Raw genomic sequence first — 15,937 nt, 5'->3', positions numbered from 1 at the left:
CTACGATATCCATACCCCACTGGTCAAAAGGGCAAGACACCATGGAAGTTCTCAGCAACTCTGTAGGTCGGTGCGTCAGGTTCTGGTACTTTTGGCATGACAAACAAGTATTCACCAGCCTCTGTGCATCCTTCTGAAGGGTAGGCCAGAAATATCCGGCCAATAGTACTTTCCGAGCTAGCGTTCTCCCCCCTGCGTGATTGCCACAGCATCCTAAGTGTATCTCCCGTAAGGCCTGATCTGCTTCTTCCATATTCAAGCACTTGAGCAGAGGTCGAGAGAAAGACCTTTTGTACAATTGATCCCCAATCATGATATAAGAATGGGCCTGCCTGCGGAGCATACGTGCTTCTTCTAGGTTGGTGGGTACAATTCCTTGCTGGAGGAAACTCATTATGGGTGCCCTCCAATCAATTACTGCTCCCAGGTTGTTTTGCAGATCGATCTGAGCTATAAGGAAGGCCTGCGCTATAGATCTATCAAGCACCCAAGTAGTCAGGGAACTGGCCATCTTAGCTAGTTCATCTGCCCTTTCATTTTCAGCCCTGGGAATCTTGGTGACTGTGACCTCTTTAAAATCTTTCCTCATCTTCTCATAGGCCTCCTTGTAAACTTGCATCTTTTCGTTGTTTGCTTCGAAATGTCCGGTCACCTGCTGAGTTACTAGCTGCGAATCTGAATATATTACGACTCGGCTTGCCCCCACGTGCCGTGCAGCTTGCAAACCTGCTAATAGGGCTTCATACTCTGCCTCATTGTTGGTAGCTCTGAAATTTAGCCGTACAGCTAACTGCATAATGTCTCCCTGCGGAGATATTAGAAGTGCACCTACACCACTTCCTCGTTGGGTAGCTGATCCGTCTACATAAATTTTCCAGACCTCCTCCGAGTCTGCTTGATAAACATCTGTTAAGAAATCTGCCAGAGCCTGTGCTTTGATCGCGGTTCGAGGCTGATACTGTATATCATATTCCCCTAGCTCGGTCGCCCATTTGATAAGCCGACCCGCTACCTCCACCTTGGTTGTACTGGTTGTCGAGACGGTGATGGGATGCGCCAAAAAATACGATCGGAGGCGCCGAGCCATGAGAACAAGTCCAGTAAACCAACTTTTCAGGTAGTGTATCGAGACTCGGCCTTCATAAATGACTGAAAAAATACCTGGGTTGTACCTTCCTGTTTCTTTAACTACGGCGGCCTCGGGGTGGGCGACAAGTAGACAAGGGGCTCTCCACAACGAGCTTGAGCACATGGCAAGGACTCCGGGTATTGCTTTAGCTCCTCAAAGGCTGTGTGCATTCCTCCGTTGAAACTTGGCCGCTTTCACAGGCACTTTGAAGAAGGGCGCTCCTGTAGATCCGGAGATGAATCGGGACGGTCTTGTTATCCTGAGCCGACTTATGTGTTTCCTTGATTCGAGGGACTGCATGTTCAAGTGCTTGAACCTTCTCGGGGTTGGCTTCTATCCTCATTCGGTCAGGTAACCTGGGAACTTCCCTCCTTTGGCCCGACGGACATTTCGAGGATTGACTTCACCATATTGCCTCGAGTCCACGGGTTTCTTCGTCTTTTATTAGCGCCTTGAGGACTTGATCGGATGTCATCAACATAGACCTCTACGTTCACTTCGAAAAACTTTATCCATCATCCTTTGGTAGGTAGCTCCAGCGTTCCCGAGCCAAACGGCATGACATTATAGCGAAAGTACCATCACCGTTATGAAACTAACCTTCTCTGATCCTCCTTAGCGGGGTATCGATGGTATCACGATAAGCGTCCATCATGCATATCCTTTCACGACCAGGTTGAATCCACCACGATCGATCCAGCGGGAAGTAACAATCTTTGGGGTGGCTTTGTTGAGTCGTGAAAGTCGATGCACCCTCCACTTGTTATTAGGCTTCTTTACCGGCCTGGCGTTAGAAGCCGGGCGGAATTGCACCTCTACATATCCACGCCTTCGCTGATCTACTTCGGATAATCTTATTACGATCGGCGGAGAAGTTTCTCTTCTTCTTCTTGGTGGCAGCCTCGGGTATAATATCGACTTGTGCTCGGCTACTCGTTTAACTCCGCTCTTCGGTGACCAAGCAAAACGTCCTATTGCGGATTAAACATCGGCTCAACTTAGCTCCGGTGGTAAGTCACCGGCAATGCGAGTGATGCTCTCCACTCTATCCGCATGCGGGAATTTCTTCCCAAGGGATAGGCTCCTCGGCAATCGAGCTCCTCACGGATAGCATGTACACGTATTCTGACAGTCCGCATGGCTTGCGCGCCTCCACCGGACCATATCGATGTAGCAACGAGACACCCTCTGCTCTCCTGCTCAGGCAACTCCTAGGAACTTGATCTTACGGTGAAAGGTGGAGGCCAGCCGAACTCATGCGAGGTTGGCCTTCCCGGGATGGCGTTATAGGAGGAAGGTGAATCCACCACGATGAAGGTGCTCCTCCGGGTGCGCACAAGGGCTCGGCCCATGGAGATGGCCACTTGATCGACCCATGGGTTTGACTTTGTTACACGTGAACCCATACAAGGAAGTTCTGGGTTGAGCTCTCGGGCCCGTGCATCTCTCGACCGCGACTCACGAATAAAATGTTGCCACCGAGCTCCGGTATCCCAAAAGCCAGAGCTTCGGGTTTGATGGCCTTGATTAGGAGGCGTTGTGGTGAGGCTCCGGACCTTCGTCTTGAGGCCCAAAACTAACAAGGCGGAGGCTGCTCGTGTGCCATCCACGGCTCCCCACCGCACGTGACTTACGGGCTCGGCACGAGTCATCGGTGGGCCCTCCTGAAATCATCACCCATGTCGCCGACAGCGTTACCACGGTTCTCCTCTGCGGCATCTCTTGGTCTTCCCAGGGAGCAGTTAGCTTACTTGGCTAGGTCGGGTCGGGTGCAACGAGCATGTCAGCTGCGGCCCGTTCCTCCTCCATCCTTTGTATACGGGTGCTAACTCCGGGCGGTCGGCCTCACGGAACCACGAGTGAAGGCGATTACTAAGATCATGCGTCTGGACCCGATGATATGTGCAATATGGTGCTCCCCTCGGTCCAGGTGCGTGTATATAGCGACAACTCATGGGCGGGCGACTGACGGCGGTGAGGCGGCGCTGGGTTATTAGCGTTGGAAGGTGGTGGTAGTGCTGGTGCTCTCCTTAGTCTATTGCACAGGGGCCACGGTCTTTTCGGCCTTAGCCTAGCGGCTTGCGCCTTCTTCCACCTTGATGTAGCAAGCTTTCTTCACCATGTCATCAAAACACGGGCGGGGTTCATCCCTAAGAACTCCCCCCTCTCACTTCCGTGGGAGAAGGCGCTCATCAATATTTACGAGGTGGCGAAGAAGCGTCGTTATTGAGCCGGTTGTAAGCGGCCGCGTTGGCCACGGTCGAATCACGAGAAAGCGAAGGCTGGCGGTGATACTCTCGGGAACGTAAGAGGCGGTTTTTGAAATCCACTTTGGCGGCGAAGAAGGCTCTGGGAAGCATCCATCCATACTGCTAGGCAGGAAGCCGGGTGTGTAGGAACTCATTTGATGACCGGGTACAACAAGATAGCCGCGTTCTTGAATTTTGAAGGTGCTCTTCGATCCTTGCTCCCATCGTATTCTCGATGTTGGGGCTCGATAACCCTAAGGGGTTTCCCTCGGGATACGTGAAAGGTACCTTGTCGTCCGGATCTTGAGATCAGCGAGAGCTATAGCTTTTCCTTTCCTGCATCCGGGGTGGATGTGAGAGCTTTACGCCCGGCAACATGGGCTTCTTTCTTCGGACTATGATCGCGAGGTCGGTGATGATAGTTGCGGCGAGCTCGAAATGAAGTATGAGGAGTTCTTCCTGCTTGCTTCCTCTTTGAGCCCAAGCCGGGGGACAGTTCTTTAACTTGGGCGCGAAAGCAGGTAGAAACCGTTCCTTGTTTTTCGGCTTGCTTCTGACTTGAAGAGCTCGTACTCCCATGATCATGGTCACGTTGATCCTCCGGCTGGAGCTTGACCAGGTTCTCCATCTTCACGCTCCGGATTCTGTGTGTTCCCAGGTGGCGGTGATCCGTCCGAGGCGGTCGAGCGTGTGGCGGTTGCTGATTGGAAAGTCGTGGTGATTCATCTCCGAAAGGCATGAAGGCGCAGCACACTCGGACAATCTCCCCATCACGTTAGAGATCGAAACCAGGGAAAAAGTCCGGATCCGGCCCTCCGATGCTCAAGTCGGGTCCTTCTTCCCAGAAAAGCAGAGAAGAAGAAGAAAAAAAAATAGTTGAAAAGCGAGGGTGTGTGCGGCGTACGATGAGGGATCTCTCCCTTTTATGCCTCCTCCTCTTAGAACTTGCCATCCTGTCAGAAAATGTTGGGCGCAGGGCCTGTCAGATGAGTTAGGATTACGGTGACCTGCTATTGGTGGAAGCAACTTTACATTTGCAGGTATAGCAACCACTAGAATATTTCCTGACGTATGGCAGCTATTCTCTGATAGGGTTATGATTCTCTGACATTGTTGTTGATTAATGATTCTCCATCCCGCCCTTAGCTACAGATAGCTCTCGATGACCTTCAGACTGCCACCGTGGTTGCATTTACGAATCCCGCGGACCTGCAACACTAACTACCTTCGGGGGCACGCATCCCGCGCTTTGTATTCGCCCTCACGCAGCCTGTAGCTCGAGCCTCTGCTTAGCTGGCTCTGATCTCTGCGCTTTGTATTTCCTGGCCCTCCACCGCAGGCCTGTAGCTCGAGTTGCCTCTGCTTAGCTCTGCTGATCCCGACCCGCCTCTGCGTTTTGTATTTCCTGGCCCTCCACCGCAGGCCTGTCGTCTCTCTTCGTTCTCCTACTGCTTCGCCCCTTCGATCAACAAGCTTGTCAGGCCTCTGGCTCTCCCCTATGCTCAACTCTGACTGCCTCGTCAGCTTGACTATTTGACCGCCAAGTCGCTTTGACTATTGACTGCCACATCCTCCTGACTTTTGACCGTCATATGGACTTGACTTTTCTAACCCTTTCCTCATGGGCCCCTCCATTACCAACCGTATCATTATTAATAAAAATTAATTAGGTATTCATTTTGAAATTAAATATGAAAATAGATGAGAAAGGATATAATTGACTTATAAAATATGATATCATTAAGACATTTTTAATAATGATCTTAAAAATTAAAAAAAAAATTATTCTGACGAATCAGATTCTAACCATTTAGTATTATCCTTAATATTATTCTTATTTATCCCCATGCTTGATGTAAATGGTACCTACAAATATATTTGTTTCAATAGATTTTGAGATCAATTTTTAATATGTGTAAAATGACTCATTGGATGTCTAATCTCCCTCATGTAAAAACCCACTAGAGTAAAATATTCCTCGTGATTTATTTGCTTGATATATATATATGTTTGCTCGTCCACACTAAGTGGTCAGAGCGTCTAGAAGTGATTCGGGAACCCTGAAGTGAATGTATATATAGAGAGAGGAATGCTATGTCGCACACCTTACGTCGCACATCCCTTGAGCACAGAATGTAATATTTTTTGTTTTAATTTACTCATAAACCCTAAAGTTAAAATTCTAAAAACAAATCCCAACATTGGTGTCTCGCACAAGCACCACGTTGAGCGGTATATATATATATATATATATACGCCTCTTCGCTGAAGCCTTCCCGGGCACCCGGACCAGCTTTTTGCTGAAACCTCTTTTCTGTAAAATAAAGTTAGTCTAGACAATAAACAATATATAAAGTATGATTTTGATAACCTTCGGATTGTCCGGTCCTGACTTTGAATTTCGCTGAAACTCTAGGTCGGACCGACGCCTATATTCCCTCTTTGGAGAATGCCTCCTCACCTACTCCTCTTAGGAGAGTTTACCTTTTTCCAGACCGGTCCTCCAGACCGTCTGGACTTTTGCTCAGTATCCAAGACTTCAGGACTTCATATTGGACACCTGATCCACGACTAGTCTAGTCTTCCATCTGGTGTCTGTGACTCCTAGGATTTTCACTTAGCATCCTCGACCCTAGGATTTCGCCCAAAGTCCTCAACCCATCAAGACTTTGCCCAGTGGCTTGGATCAGGATTTCGTTGTCTAACCACAGCTAGGACTTCCACCTGTCTAGCCTCAACTAGGACTTTTCCTTTGCCTAAGATTATTTAGGATTTTCTTGCACACTCAGTTCAAATTGTTAGATAATAAGAAACCTTAACTTTAAACTATTTGTCATAATTAAAACTTAGGTTCGATCATCTGGTACTTCCTGCACCAACAACCTCCCCCTTTTTGATTATGGCAACATAATTCAAAGTTAAGTAAAACATAACAAAAAAAATATGTAGCATAAGTACAAAAATTGAGCATAAATAAACTAATTTAGCGATTTAATAAATTGAAGATTCTCCCCCTTAATTTAATCCTCAATTATAAAAAAATATTAAGTTATGTTTGACTTAATTTTTAACCTTTCTCTTCTCCTTTGACATAAATAAAAAAAAGAATATTAAGTAGAGAGAAAATTAATTTGTAAAGATAGTACTTAATTTTTATTAAAAAAAACTAACTTTTAATCTCTTTCCAAAAATTTAATTTTAAGCTCCTCCTTAACTCATCACTCTAACTTTTTGTTTTTCAAAAAACTTAGCTTAAAAAAAAGTTTCTTAAACAACTTAACTTTTAAAGGAGTTTCTTTTCAAAAAGCTTAGCTTTAAAAAGAGTTTCTTTGCTAAATACTTAGCTTTGAAAAATATTTTTTACTTAGCTTTGAAAATGATTTCTAATATAGCTTTGAAAAGTAATTTTCTTGTAAAAATACTTAGCTAAATTCATAGCTTTAAAAGAATTTTCTTAAAAACTTAACTTTGAAAAAGTACTTTATTTTAAAATGTTAACTTACTTTCTAAGAAAAGTACTTACTTTCTTTTTGAAAATACTTAAACTTAAAAAAAAAAAAAAAAAAAGCTTAACTTTAAAACAGTACTTTAAAAAAAAATTAACTTATCAGTACTTTCTGAAAAGTACTTATTCTCTTTTTGAAAAATACTCTAACTTTAAAAAACTTAACTTTGAAGAAGTACCTTTAAAAAAAATTAACTTTGAAATTTAAAAAAAAAATACTTTAACTTAAAAATATAATTAACTTAAAAATATATTTAACTTTAAAATTTTTTTTAACTTAACTTAACTCCTTCTACTCCCCCTTGATTAATACCTTAAAAAAAAGTTTTAAGTAAATTATTTAAGCTTGAGGGTCCTAGAGTCCAAGCACGAAAAACATAGGTTAAACAAATATAACAGTTATTATCCATTATCCTGATTTTCTATCTCACTCTTTCTAAGTTATCAAACATGTTAAGTTTATTAGTTTGTGTGAGATTAAATTAATCTTAATTTTGAGAATATTATCTTTGAATTTTATAAAATAATTAAGTTTGTATTTTCAAATATTTAAGTTTGAATTTTGAAAATTTTAAGTTTAAATTATATTTTGAAATTAATTTACTATTTGAAAATTAATTATGATTTAAAAATTAATTAATAATTTAAAATAAGTAAGATTTTGAAATTAATTAAAATTTAAAAATTAATTATAATTTAAAAATTAATTAATATTTGAAACTAATTAAGATTTAAAAATTAATTTCTAAAGATTATATTAAGTTTAATTTGATTCGGTTTAAGTTTGGTTAAGTTTGATTAAGATTAGGTTAAGTTTAATTAAGTTTAGGTTAAGTTTGATTAATTTGAATTATATTTTCTTTGATTTAAATATTAAGTTAGGTTTAAGCTTTAATTAACTAATTTTATACATAAATCCATCTCACCCTTTTTCTAGATTGTCAATCAAGAAACCTTGTCTATTTTGTTAGATGGTTAATTTTATCTCCAATTTAAATTAAAATCTAAGAATTGATTTACATTTAAGTTAGACTAAAGTTTTATAGTGACTGTTTTAAACATTCATTTCAATAATTGGCTTCTAGGCTGTGGCGAGGCACTAGGCCTTCTTGGGTATTGGAGCAATAAACACTTCTAGACAAAGTCTTTTAAAGAAATTGAATATTTAATTTTCTATCTGAAAATCCAAGGTCTAACTAGTCAAGTGTCGATCAAGCATAAGTCCTTATCTACCCTAATCTAAGCATGTATAAGAAAAGTGATAAAACAAACATCAAACAAGTCTATGTAATAATAAAAATAGTCTTTTTATTGACTGCCCCTAGTTCATAGCCTCGATAAGATCTATCAAGGTAATGAATTTGATCCTTGGAAATCCAATATTGATTAAGTCTAACTTGATTTATCAAATTAGACTTAGGGACCCATGCTTGGACTAGTTTTCTATTTGGTCGATTCACTAAGGATAAGTATGATTTGAATTTGTATTTTACCTTATATCCGAGTCTGGATCGATTGTATATGGCTCTTTATTTTTTAAGGATCAAATCAAGATTCTTGAAATCCAAAGTGAACTATTCCAACGAGCCCCTAAGTTCCTTGACTTGACTTTTCAAGTCAGAATTTTCTTCCTCAAGTTGTTGGACTTGAGTTGAAGTTCCAACTTGAATAGATTCGGTTAAGGAGCTTGGGTTATCACTTTTTTAAGGGTTGTTACCTCCTTTTAGAATGACTTAATCCGAATGTTGGATTTTACCAGTTTTCTAGATAAGTAAGAAATATATTCTGTAATCTAATTATTGATGGACTTACAGTGGAATTGTCTTCTAAGACAGATTCTGATTCAACTCTAGTTCTGGACTCAGACTCGATTTTAGCAACATAAGCTTGTACTAGTAGAGCAAGGAAGCTCGTTTGCTCGTGTTCTTCGTCAGAGTCTTCCGAGGATTCGGACCATGTTGCTTTCAAAGTTTTCCTTCTTTTTTGCTTTTGGTTTGGACATTCCTGCTTGTAGTGTCCCTTCTTGTTGCAACCGTAGCAGGTAACTTCGGACATGACCTTAGGGTTCAATTGAGTCACCTTCTTGATATCTCATTTTGTGAAGTCATTCTTCTTCTTGTACAATTTTGTATTAGTTTCATGAGTTCGTCAGTAATTTGGTTGTCTTCTTCTGAGTCGAATTCGCCTTCAGACTAGTGTTCAATTTCGTACTTCTTCCTAGACTCTTTTGTCTTGCTTGTACCTACGACCAAAGTAATACCTTTCTTGACTGGCAGTACATTAGTCTGTAAGTGAAGTTTGAATTTGGAAAACAACTCATCCAATTTAATTAAGGAAAGGTCCTTAGATACCTTATAGGCATCTACCATTGATGCTCATAATGTATTCCTTGGAAAAGTGTTTAGCACGTACTTGATGATGTCGCGATTCTCCACTTTTTGTCCGATCGCATGGAGGCCATTTAGTAAATCTTGGATGCGAGCGTGCAACTAACTCACCAACTCACCTTCCTACATTTTAATGTTATACAATTTATTAAGAATTAAATCTCTCTTACTTATCTTTGTGTCAGATGTGCTCTCGTGTAGTTCGATGAGTTTTTCCCACAATTCTTTCGCGCTTGAGATATTGGGTCGCAAGGTTATAAATAAAGTCCCACATTGAAAATACATGGAAAAGATCATAAATTTATAAGGAGAAGATATCTCCATTGTTATGAGGCCTTTAGATAGAGTTCAAAAGTAAAATCATGAGGGCTTAGGTCCAAAGAGGACAATATCATTCTATTGTAGAGATATCTATATTCCTTTTGGTATTGACAATTGGTATCAGAGCTCAGACGCCAGAAGGTCTAGCTGCAACTATGCACAAGAGCTATGGGCTAATAGAGTCATGTGAGTAGAATATTGACCTCGAATAAAAGAAGTGAGGACTCCAGTGTCCAATTCAAGAGAATCATACACCAGGTTGGAAGTCCTAATTACAGCTAGGCAACGAAGTCCTAGTAGGTTGGGTGGACCGAGGGGGTAGGAAGACCTGGTGGATCGAGGATCGGATGTGGAAAGCCTGTGGTCCTTCATTTGAAGGGGAGATTGTTGGGTTGCAAGGTTACAAATAAAGTCCCACATTGAAAATACATGAAAAATATCATAGATTTATAAGAGAAAGATATCTCCGTTGGTATGAAGCATTTTGGATATAGCCCAAGAGTAAAATCACAAGGGCTTAGGCCCACAGTGGACAATATCATTCCATTGTGAAAATATCTAAATTCCTTTTGGTCCTAACATGAGAAAGAGTCGACTAGGTTCAATTCTTCTTTGATTAGGCCGCATTGGAAACTACATGTTGTTGAACCCCGTGGTAGTTTTGATGTGATCAACCAAGTTGGTTAGGTCCTGCTGTATTTGATCCTTGTATCTGAGTGTGCAGGAGCTTAGGAACACAGGAAGTCGAGCGGAAGACGCAGCTAGCGAGAAGGACAGCACGGGAAGGGAGCCGACGGGCTCGGTGCGTCCGAAGGACGAGAGAGCTGCGTTCGAGGGACGTGAAGCCGGGACAAAAGGCTGCTCGAGGAGAAGGCCGAAAATTGGGTTCGGGTGAGCCCTATTTCGGTTGGCCGAAATCATCCAAACAAACGGAGCTTCGGAAGACAAAGTGAAGAAGAAAAGGAGTCAAAAGAGGCTGGAAATTACTGTAGCAGGAACCTTGAAGGCGCCTTAAACACATTGAAGGCGCCTTAAACACATTGAAGGCGCCTTGAATGGATTGTTTAAGGCGCCTTGAGCAGGCCAGTTTGACCGTTATTGTTGTGGATAAAGTTTTATCCGCAGATTGAGTTGGAGGCGCCTTAAACCCTGTTGGAGGCGCCTTGGACTCTCGGGATAAGATTTCCAGGGCCTATATAAAGGCCCCTGGAGCTAAGAATTCAACAACAACTCAAGCAATCAATCTGTAAGCAATTCCTAAGCAACTAGTGAGCTTCAAAAGTGTAAAAGGCTTCTCCGCCTTCAGAGAAGTAGATTTTTCTTACTGCGCTCTTTTCTACTGTCCTGGATTAACAACCTCCTTGGTTGTAACCAAGTTAAATCCCTGAGTCTTTTCTGTTCCTATTTCTTTTTCTGTTTCATTAATTTAGTTGCTGTTATTTTTATTACTGATTTAATTCTGAGTTGAAATCCGAGGAGGGTAGTTTTTATTTTCTTGTTTTCAGCAATTCACCCCCCTCTTGCCGGTCTCCGCTGCACCAACAAGTGGTATCAGAGCCTGATCGCATCAGAAGTACTTACCGCCAACTGAAGCACTACGATCAAGACGATGGCCGGAGCGAACATCCATCCCCCGAAGTTCGACGGAGACTTCGCCACCTGGAAGCGCAAAATGGAGGTATTTTTTAAAACCAATTTTGATATTCTTATTACAATGAAATATGGTTTTGCAGCGCCGAAAGACAAAGAAGAAAACACATGGAGCAAGAAGAGAAAGACAGAGTTCCACCTACTCAGTGTGTTGCCACCACGAGGTAAATCGGATCGGAAGCTACGACTCAACGAAAGATCTCCGGAGAATTTCCTGGAGCTTCACGAAGGTACTTCCGAAGCGAAGCGCGACATCCTCCGGAACCAGTTAACGAACCTCCGGATGAACCAAGGCGAGAAGGTAGCGCAACTCCAAGCGAGAATCAAGGAGCTGATAACGCAACTAACAAACCTTGGAGAAGAGGTAACCAACCGGGATTCTATCCGATACGCGCTCAATGCCTTCCCGACAACTCCAGAGTGGGCCTCCTTAGTAGATGCATACTACATCTCTAAGGACCTCGAGGTAAGTACGTTAGAACAATTATTTTCGACTTTTGAACTTCACGAATCTCGAGTTTCAGAACCCAACGGAGCAGAGAAGATAAGTTAGAACATTGCCTTAAAGGCAAAGATGAACAATTCTGACTCTGAAGCCTCAGTCGACGAATCCGAAGCGGCACTACTGGTAAGACGCTTCAATAAATTTTTCAGTTCTAATAAATTTAAATCGCAGAGGCATCATCGAAAGAAGAGGACGGTTCGTTGCTACAACTGCAACGAAGAAGGGCACATCAAGGAGGACTGCCCAAAATTGAAGAAAAAGGAGAAAGAAAAGGAAAAGCCAAAATACAAGAAACCAGAACCCTCCAAGTACAAGAATCTGAAGGCTACTTGGTCAGATTCGTCAACCTCTGAGTCGGACATAGAAGAATTCTCAGGGTTAGCGCTATTGGCGAACCATCAACCGGAAGAAGACTCAAGCTCAGAGATGAGCATCGATGAAGGGGGAGGAACATCAGAAGAAGAAAGCAGCAGTGAAGGGGGAGCGTCACCAGACCAGGTAAGTAAGGTACGCAATCTAACCCCAACTCAATCTTTTAAATTTATCAAGTCTCTTTCTAAAGAGTTAGATCAATTAGAAAAAGAGAATGCTGAACTAAAGTTGAACCTAGCAAGAGCATGCTCGTTAGAAATGTATGATCATCTAAAATCAGAAAATGAAAATTTGAAATTAGAAATTGAAAAACTGAAATCTGATGCATGCTTAAATCAATTTCCAAATTCAAAATTAAGAATTTATGGTAAATTAAATTGGTATATAAGGAAGCATCAAGGTCAACTTAGGAAAATATCAAGAAACTATGTACCCCCTAGATTTTTGAATAATCCTGTAGGAAGGAACCTCTATTGGGTTTCAAAATCTGTGCTTAATTAATTTTTCAAAAATTAAAAAAGGCTTACAGTGAGAAAATTAAACATTGAAATTTTTTATGGAAGCTTTGTCTAAGGAAGTAGTTGTTGCTCCAATAACCAAGAAGGCCTAGTGCCTCGCCACGACCTGGAAGCTAAAATATTGAAAGAAAATGTTTAATTAACTTTCTGAAAAAGTATTAAACAAGAATTAAATAATGCTTTGAAAGTTTATCAAATATTTGTTAAAATAAAAAAAATTCCTTAGAATTTTTTTAAAAAATTCTAACTTAATTTTTTTTTTCTGGAAAATTCTAAAGGTTCTTTCACTTGACTTAGAAATTTATTTTGGAAAATTCATTTTAACTTAGCAATTTTTTCAAAAAATTCATTTTTAACTTAGAAAATTTTCAAAAACTTCAATCTTACTTGAAATTTTTTAAGACCCCATTTTTTGCTGTGATCAAAGGGGGAGAGAAAAGTACAAGTTTAGGGGGAGTTAGAAAAACTTAAAAAAAAATTTGTGTTGCAATTTTACTAATTGCACAAATTATTCTTAACTTATTAGTTTAGTAATTTTTCTTTAAAATTACTGTTTATGTCTATTTTTAACCCTAACTTGAACTTGCGTTGATGCACATCAAAAATGGGGAGATTGTTGGACCCCGTGGTAGTTTTGATGTGATCAACCAAGTTGGTTAGGTCCTGCTGTATTTGATCCCTGTGTCTGAGTGTTCAGGAGCTTAGGAACACAGGAAGTCGAGCGGAAGACGCAGCTAGCGAGAAGGAAGGCACGGGAAGGGAGCCGACGGGCTCGGTGCGTCTGAAGGACGAGAGAGCTGCGGAAGAGTACTCCGGTGGGCGTGAAGAGCGTGCGCGGCGTTCGAGGGACGTGAAGCCGGGATGGAAGGCTACTCGAGGAGAAGGCCGAAAATTGGGTTCGGGTGAGCCCTATTTCGGTTGGCCGAAATCACCCAAACAAACGGAGCTTCGGAAGACAAAGTGAAGAAGAAAAGGAGTCAAAAGAGGCTGGAAATTACTGTAGCAGGAACCTTGAAGGCGCCTTAAACACATTGAAGGCGCCTTAAACACATTGAAGGTGCCTTGAATGGATTGTTTAAGGCGCCTTGAGCAGGCCAGTTTGACCGTTATTGCTGTGGATAAAGTTTTATCCGCAGATTGAGTTGGAGGCGCCTTAAACCCTGTTGGAGGCGCCTTGGACTCTCGGGATAAGATTTCCAGGGCCTATATAAAGGCCCCTGGAGCTAGGAATTCAACAACAACTCAAGCAATCAATCTGTAAGCAATTCCTAAGCAACTAGTGAGCTTCAAAAGTGTAAAAGGCTTCTCCGCCTTCAGAGAAGGAGATTTTTCTTACTGCGCTCTTTTCTACTGTCCTGGATTAACAACCTCCTTGGTTGTAACCAGGTTAAATCCCTGAGTCTTTTCTGTTCCTATTTCTTTTTCTGTTTCATTAATTTAGTTGCTGTTATTTTTATTGCTGATTTAATTCTGAGTTGAAATCTGAGGAGGGTAGTTTTTATTTTCTTGTTTTCAGCAATTCACCCTCCTCTTGCCGGTCTCCGTTGCACCAACAAGTGGTATCAGAGCCTGATCGCCTCAGAAGGACTTACCGCCACTACAAGAAAAAAGCTAATAGACAATGCTTTTAAAGCGTTGTCTTTTTGCCTGAAAAAGCGTTGTTAAAGGCACTGTTGTAAAAAGTCTGCTCAACGACAACGCTTTTAAAACGTTGTCGTTTGTACCAAAGACAACGCTTTTGCAACGCTTTAAAAGCGTTGTCGTTTTATGCAGAGGCAACGTTTTGCAACGCTTTTAAAGCGTTGTTTTTGGTAGAAAAGACAACGCTTTAAAAGCGTTGTCGTTTTAAAGAAAAAAATAAAAAAAAATATTTAAAAATCATTATTTTTATATTTACGAAACTATTATTTTTCTTTTACCATGTCTAGATTCGAATTTTACATATAATCAACTCAGTTAATGATTTCAAACTCATAAAAATAATAGAAATCTGACGTTGAAGTAATATTAATTACATGAAAAGCTAGTAAATATCAAAATTTACACTAATTCTGTTTCAAAGTATATAGTGATATTCACATATAAAACAAAAGAGCACAAAAAATCTGTTTTGAACAACTACAATCTGTTTAGCCAATAATCTGTTTACTGAATACTTAATACTTAATATTGAAGTAGCCAACAATTTGTTTACTCAAAATAGTACAGTAGTTACTGAATCCATACGCTTAGTGTACTGATCAATTACTGAATCCAGACGCTCCTTAGTGTACTGATCTCGACTGTCCTGTATTCACCTACAAAAGTAGCAATAATATGTTTCAAGTTCATATATGAGCATTACTGATGGCTCTCAAAAGAAACAAAACAATCATCATGACTTTCTACCAAAAGAAACAAAATTTACACTAATCATAATGAAGATTTTCAGATCCTTGATGTAAAATAGTTTTCAAATTGCATGCAGCTATCTGACTGCTTTATTAAACTGATCTCATGCAGCTTGTTCTTTGCTCTCCCAAGTTTTCAACTTTTTAGTTATACAATTTACAACGAAGATACAAATTTACTGGACTTTTCAATTTTCTTTTTCTCAGGTAATAAAATCAACTTTTTAAACACCAGCCACAAGTTGATCTTAACTGGAACAGTTTACGAAGTTATATTCCATAGTGAAAACAGGCTTTACAAGCATCAAACTCATAATTCCTAATTCATGTGGATTGATGTACTTGGTTATAAACAATATAAGATGACACTTAATTTGGAGCAAATTTGGAGAACTTGGCTCATCCAAACTCCAAAAGGTTGAAGATCTGACACAACAACAAATGATCTTAATCCAAATAGCTTGTGGCTTTAACAATAAACTACCCATGTAAATAATACTAACCTTAGATGCTTATCTTATTCTTACAAGATGTACCCATGAATCCAAGATACAACTCACACGTACTCCTAAGGTAACAACCGCTTCACATTGGCTTCATATTTTCATTAAATTCATTTGTTCAAACACATAGCTGATAAACTACAAATAGATATTAGAATTGCAAATGTAATACAAGGCCATTAGCTCAAACCATTTGACTTAAAAAACTACTGACAACTATTATAACAATGTGATAAATCTAACCATAACCTTACTCATGAATCTCATATGCAACTCACACGTACTCCTAAGGTAACAACCGCTTCACATTGGCTTCATATTTTCATTAAATTCATTTGTTCAAACACGTAGATGATAAACTACAAATAGATATTAGAATTGCAAATGTAATACAAGGCCATTAGCTCA

Source organism: Zingiber officinale, chromosome 10A (assembly GCF_018446385.1).
Source record: "Zingiber officinale cultivar Zhangliang chromosome 10A, Zo_v1.1, whole genome shotgun sequence".
Classification (NCBI taxonomy): Eukaryota; Viridiplantae; Streptophyta; class Magnoliopsida; order Zingiberales; family Zingiberaceae; genus Zingiber; species Zingiber officinale.
Note: the sequence above shows the minus strand (reverse complement) of the source record.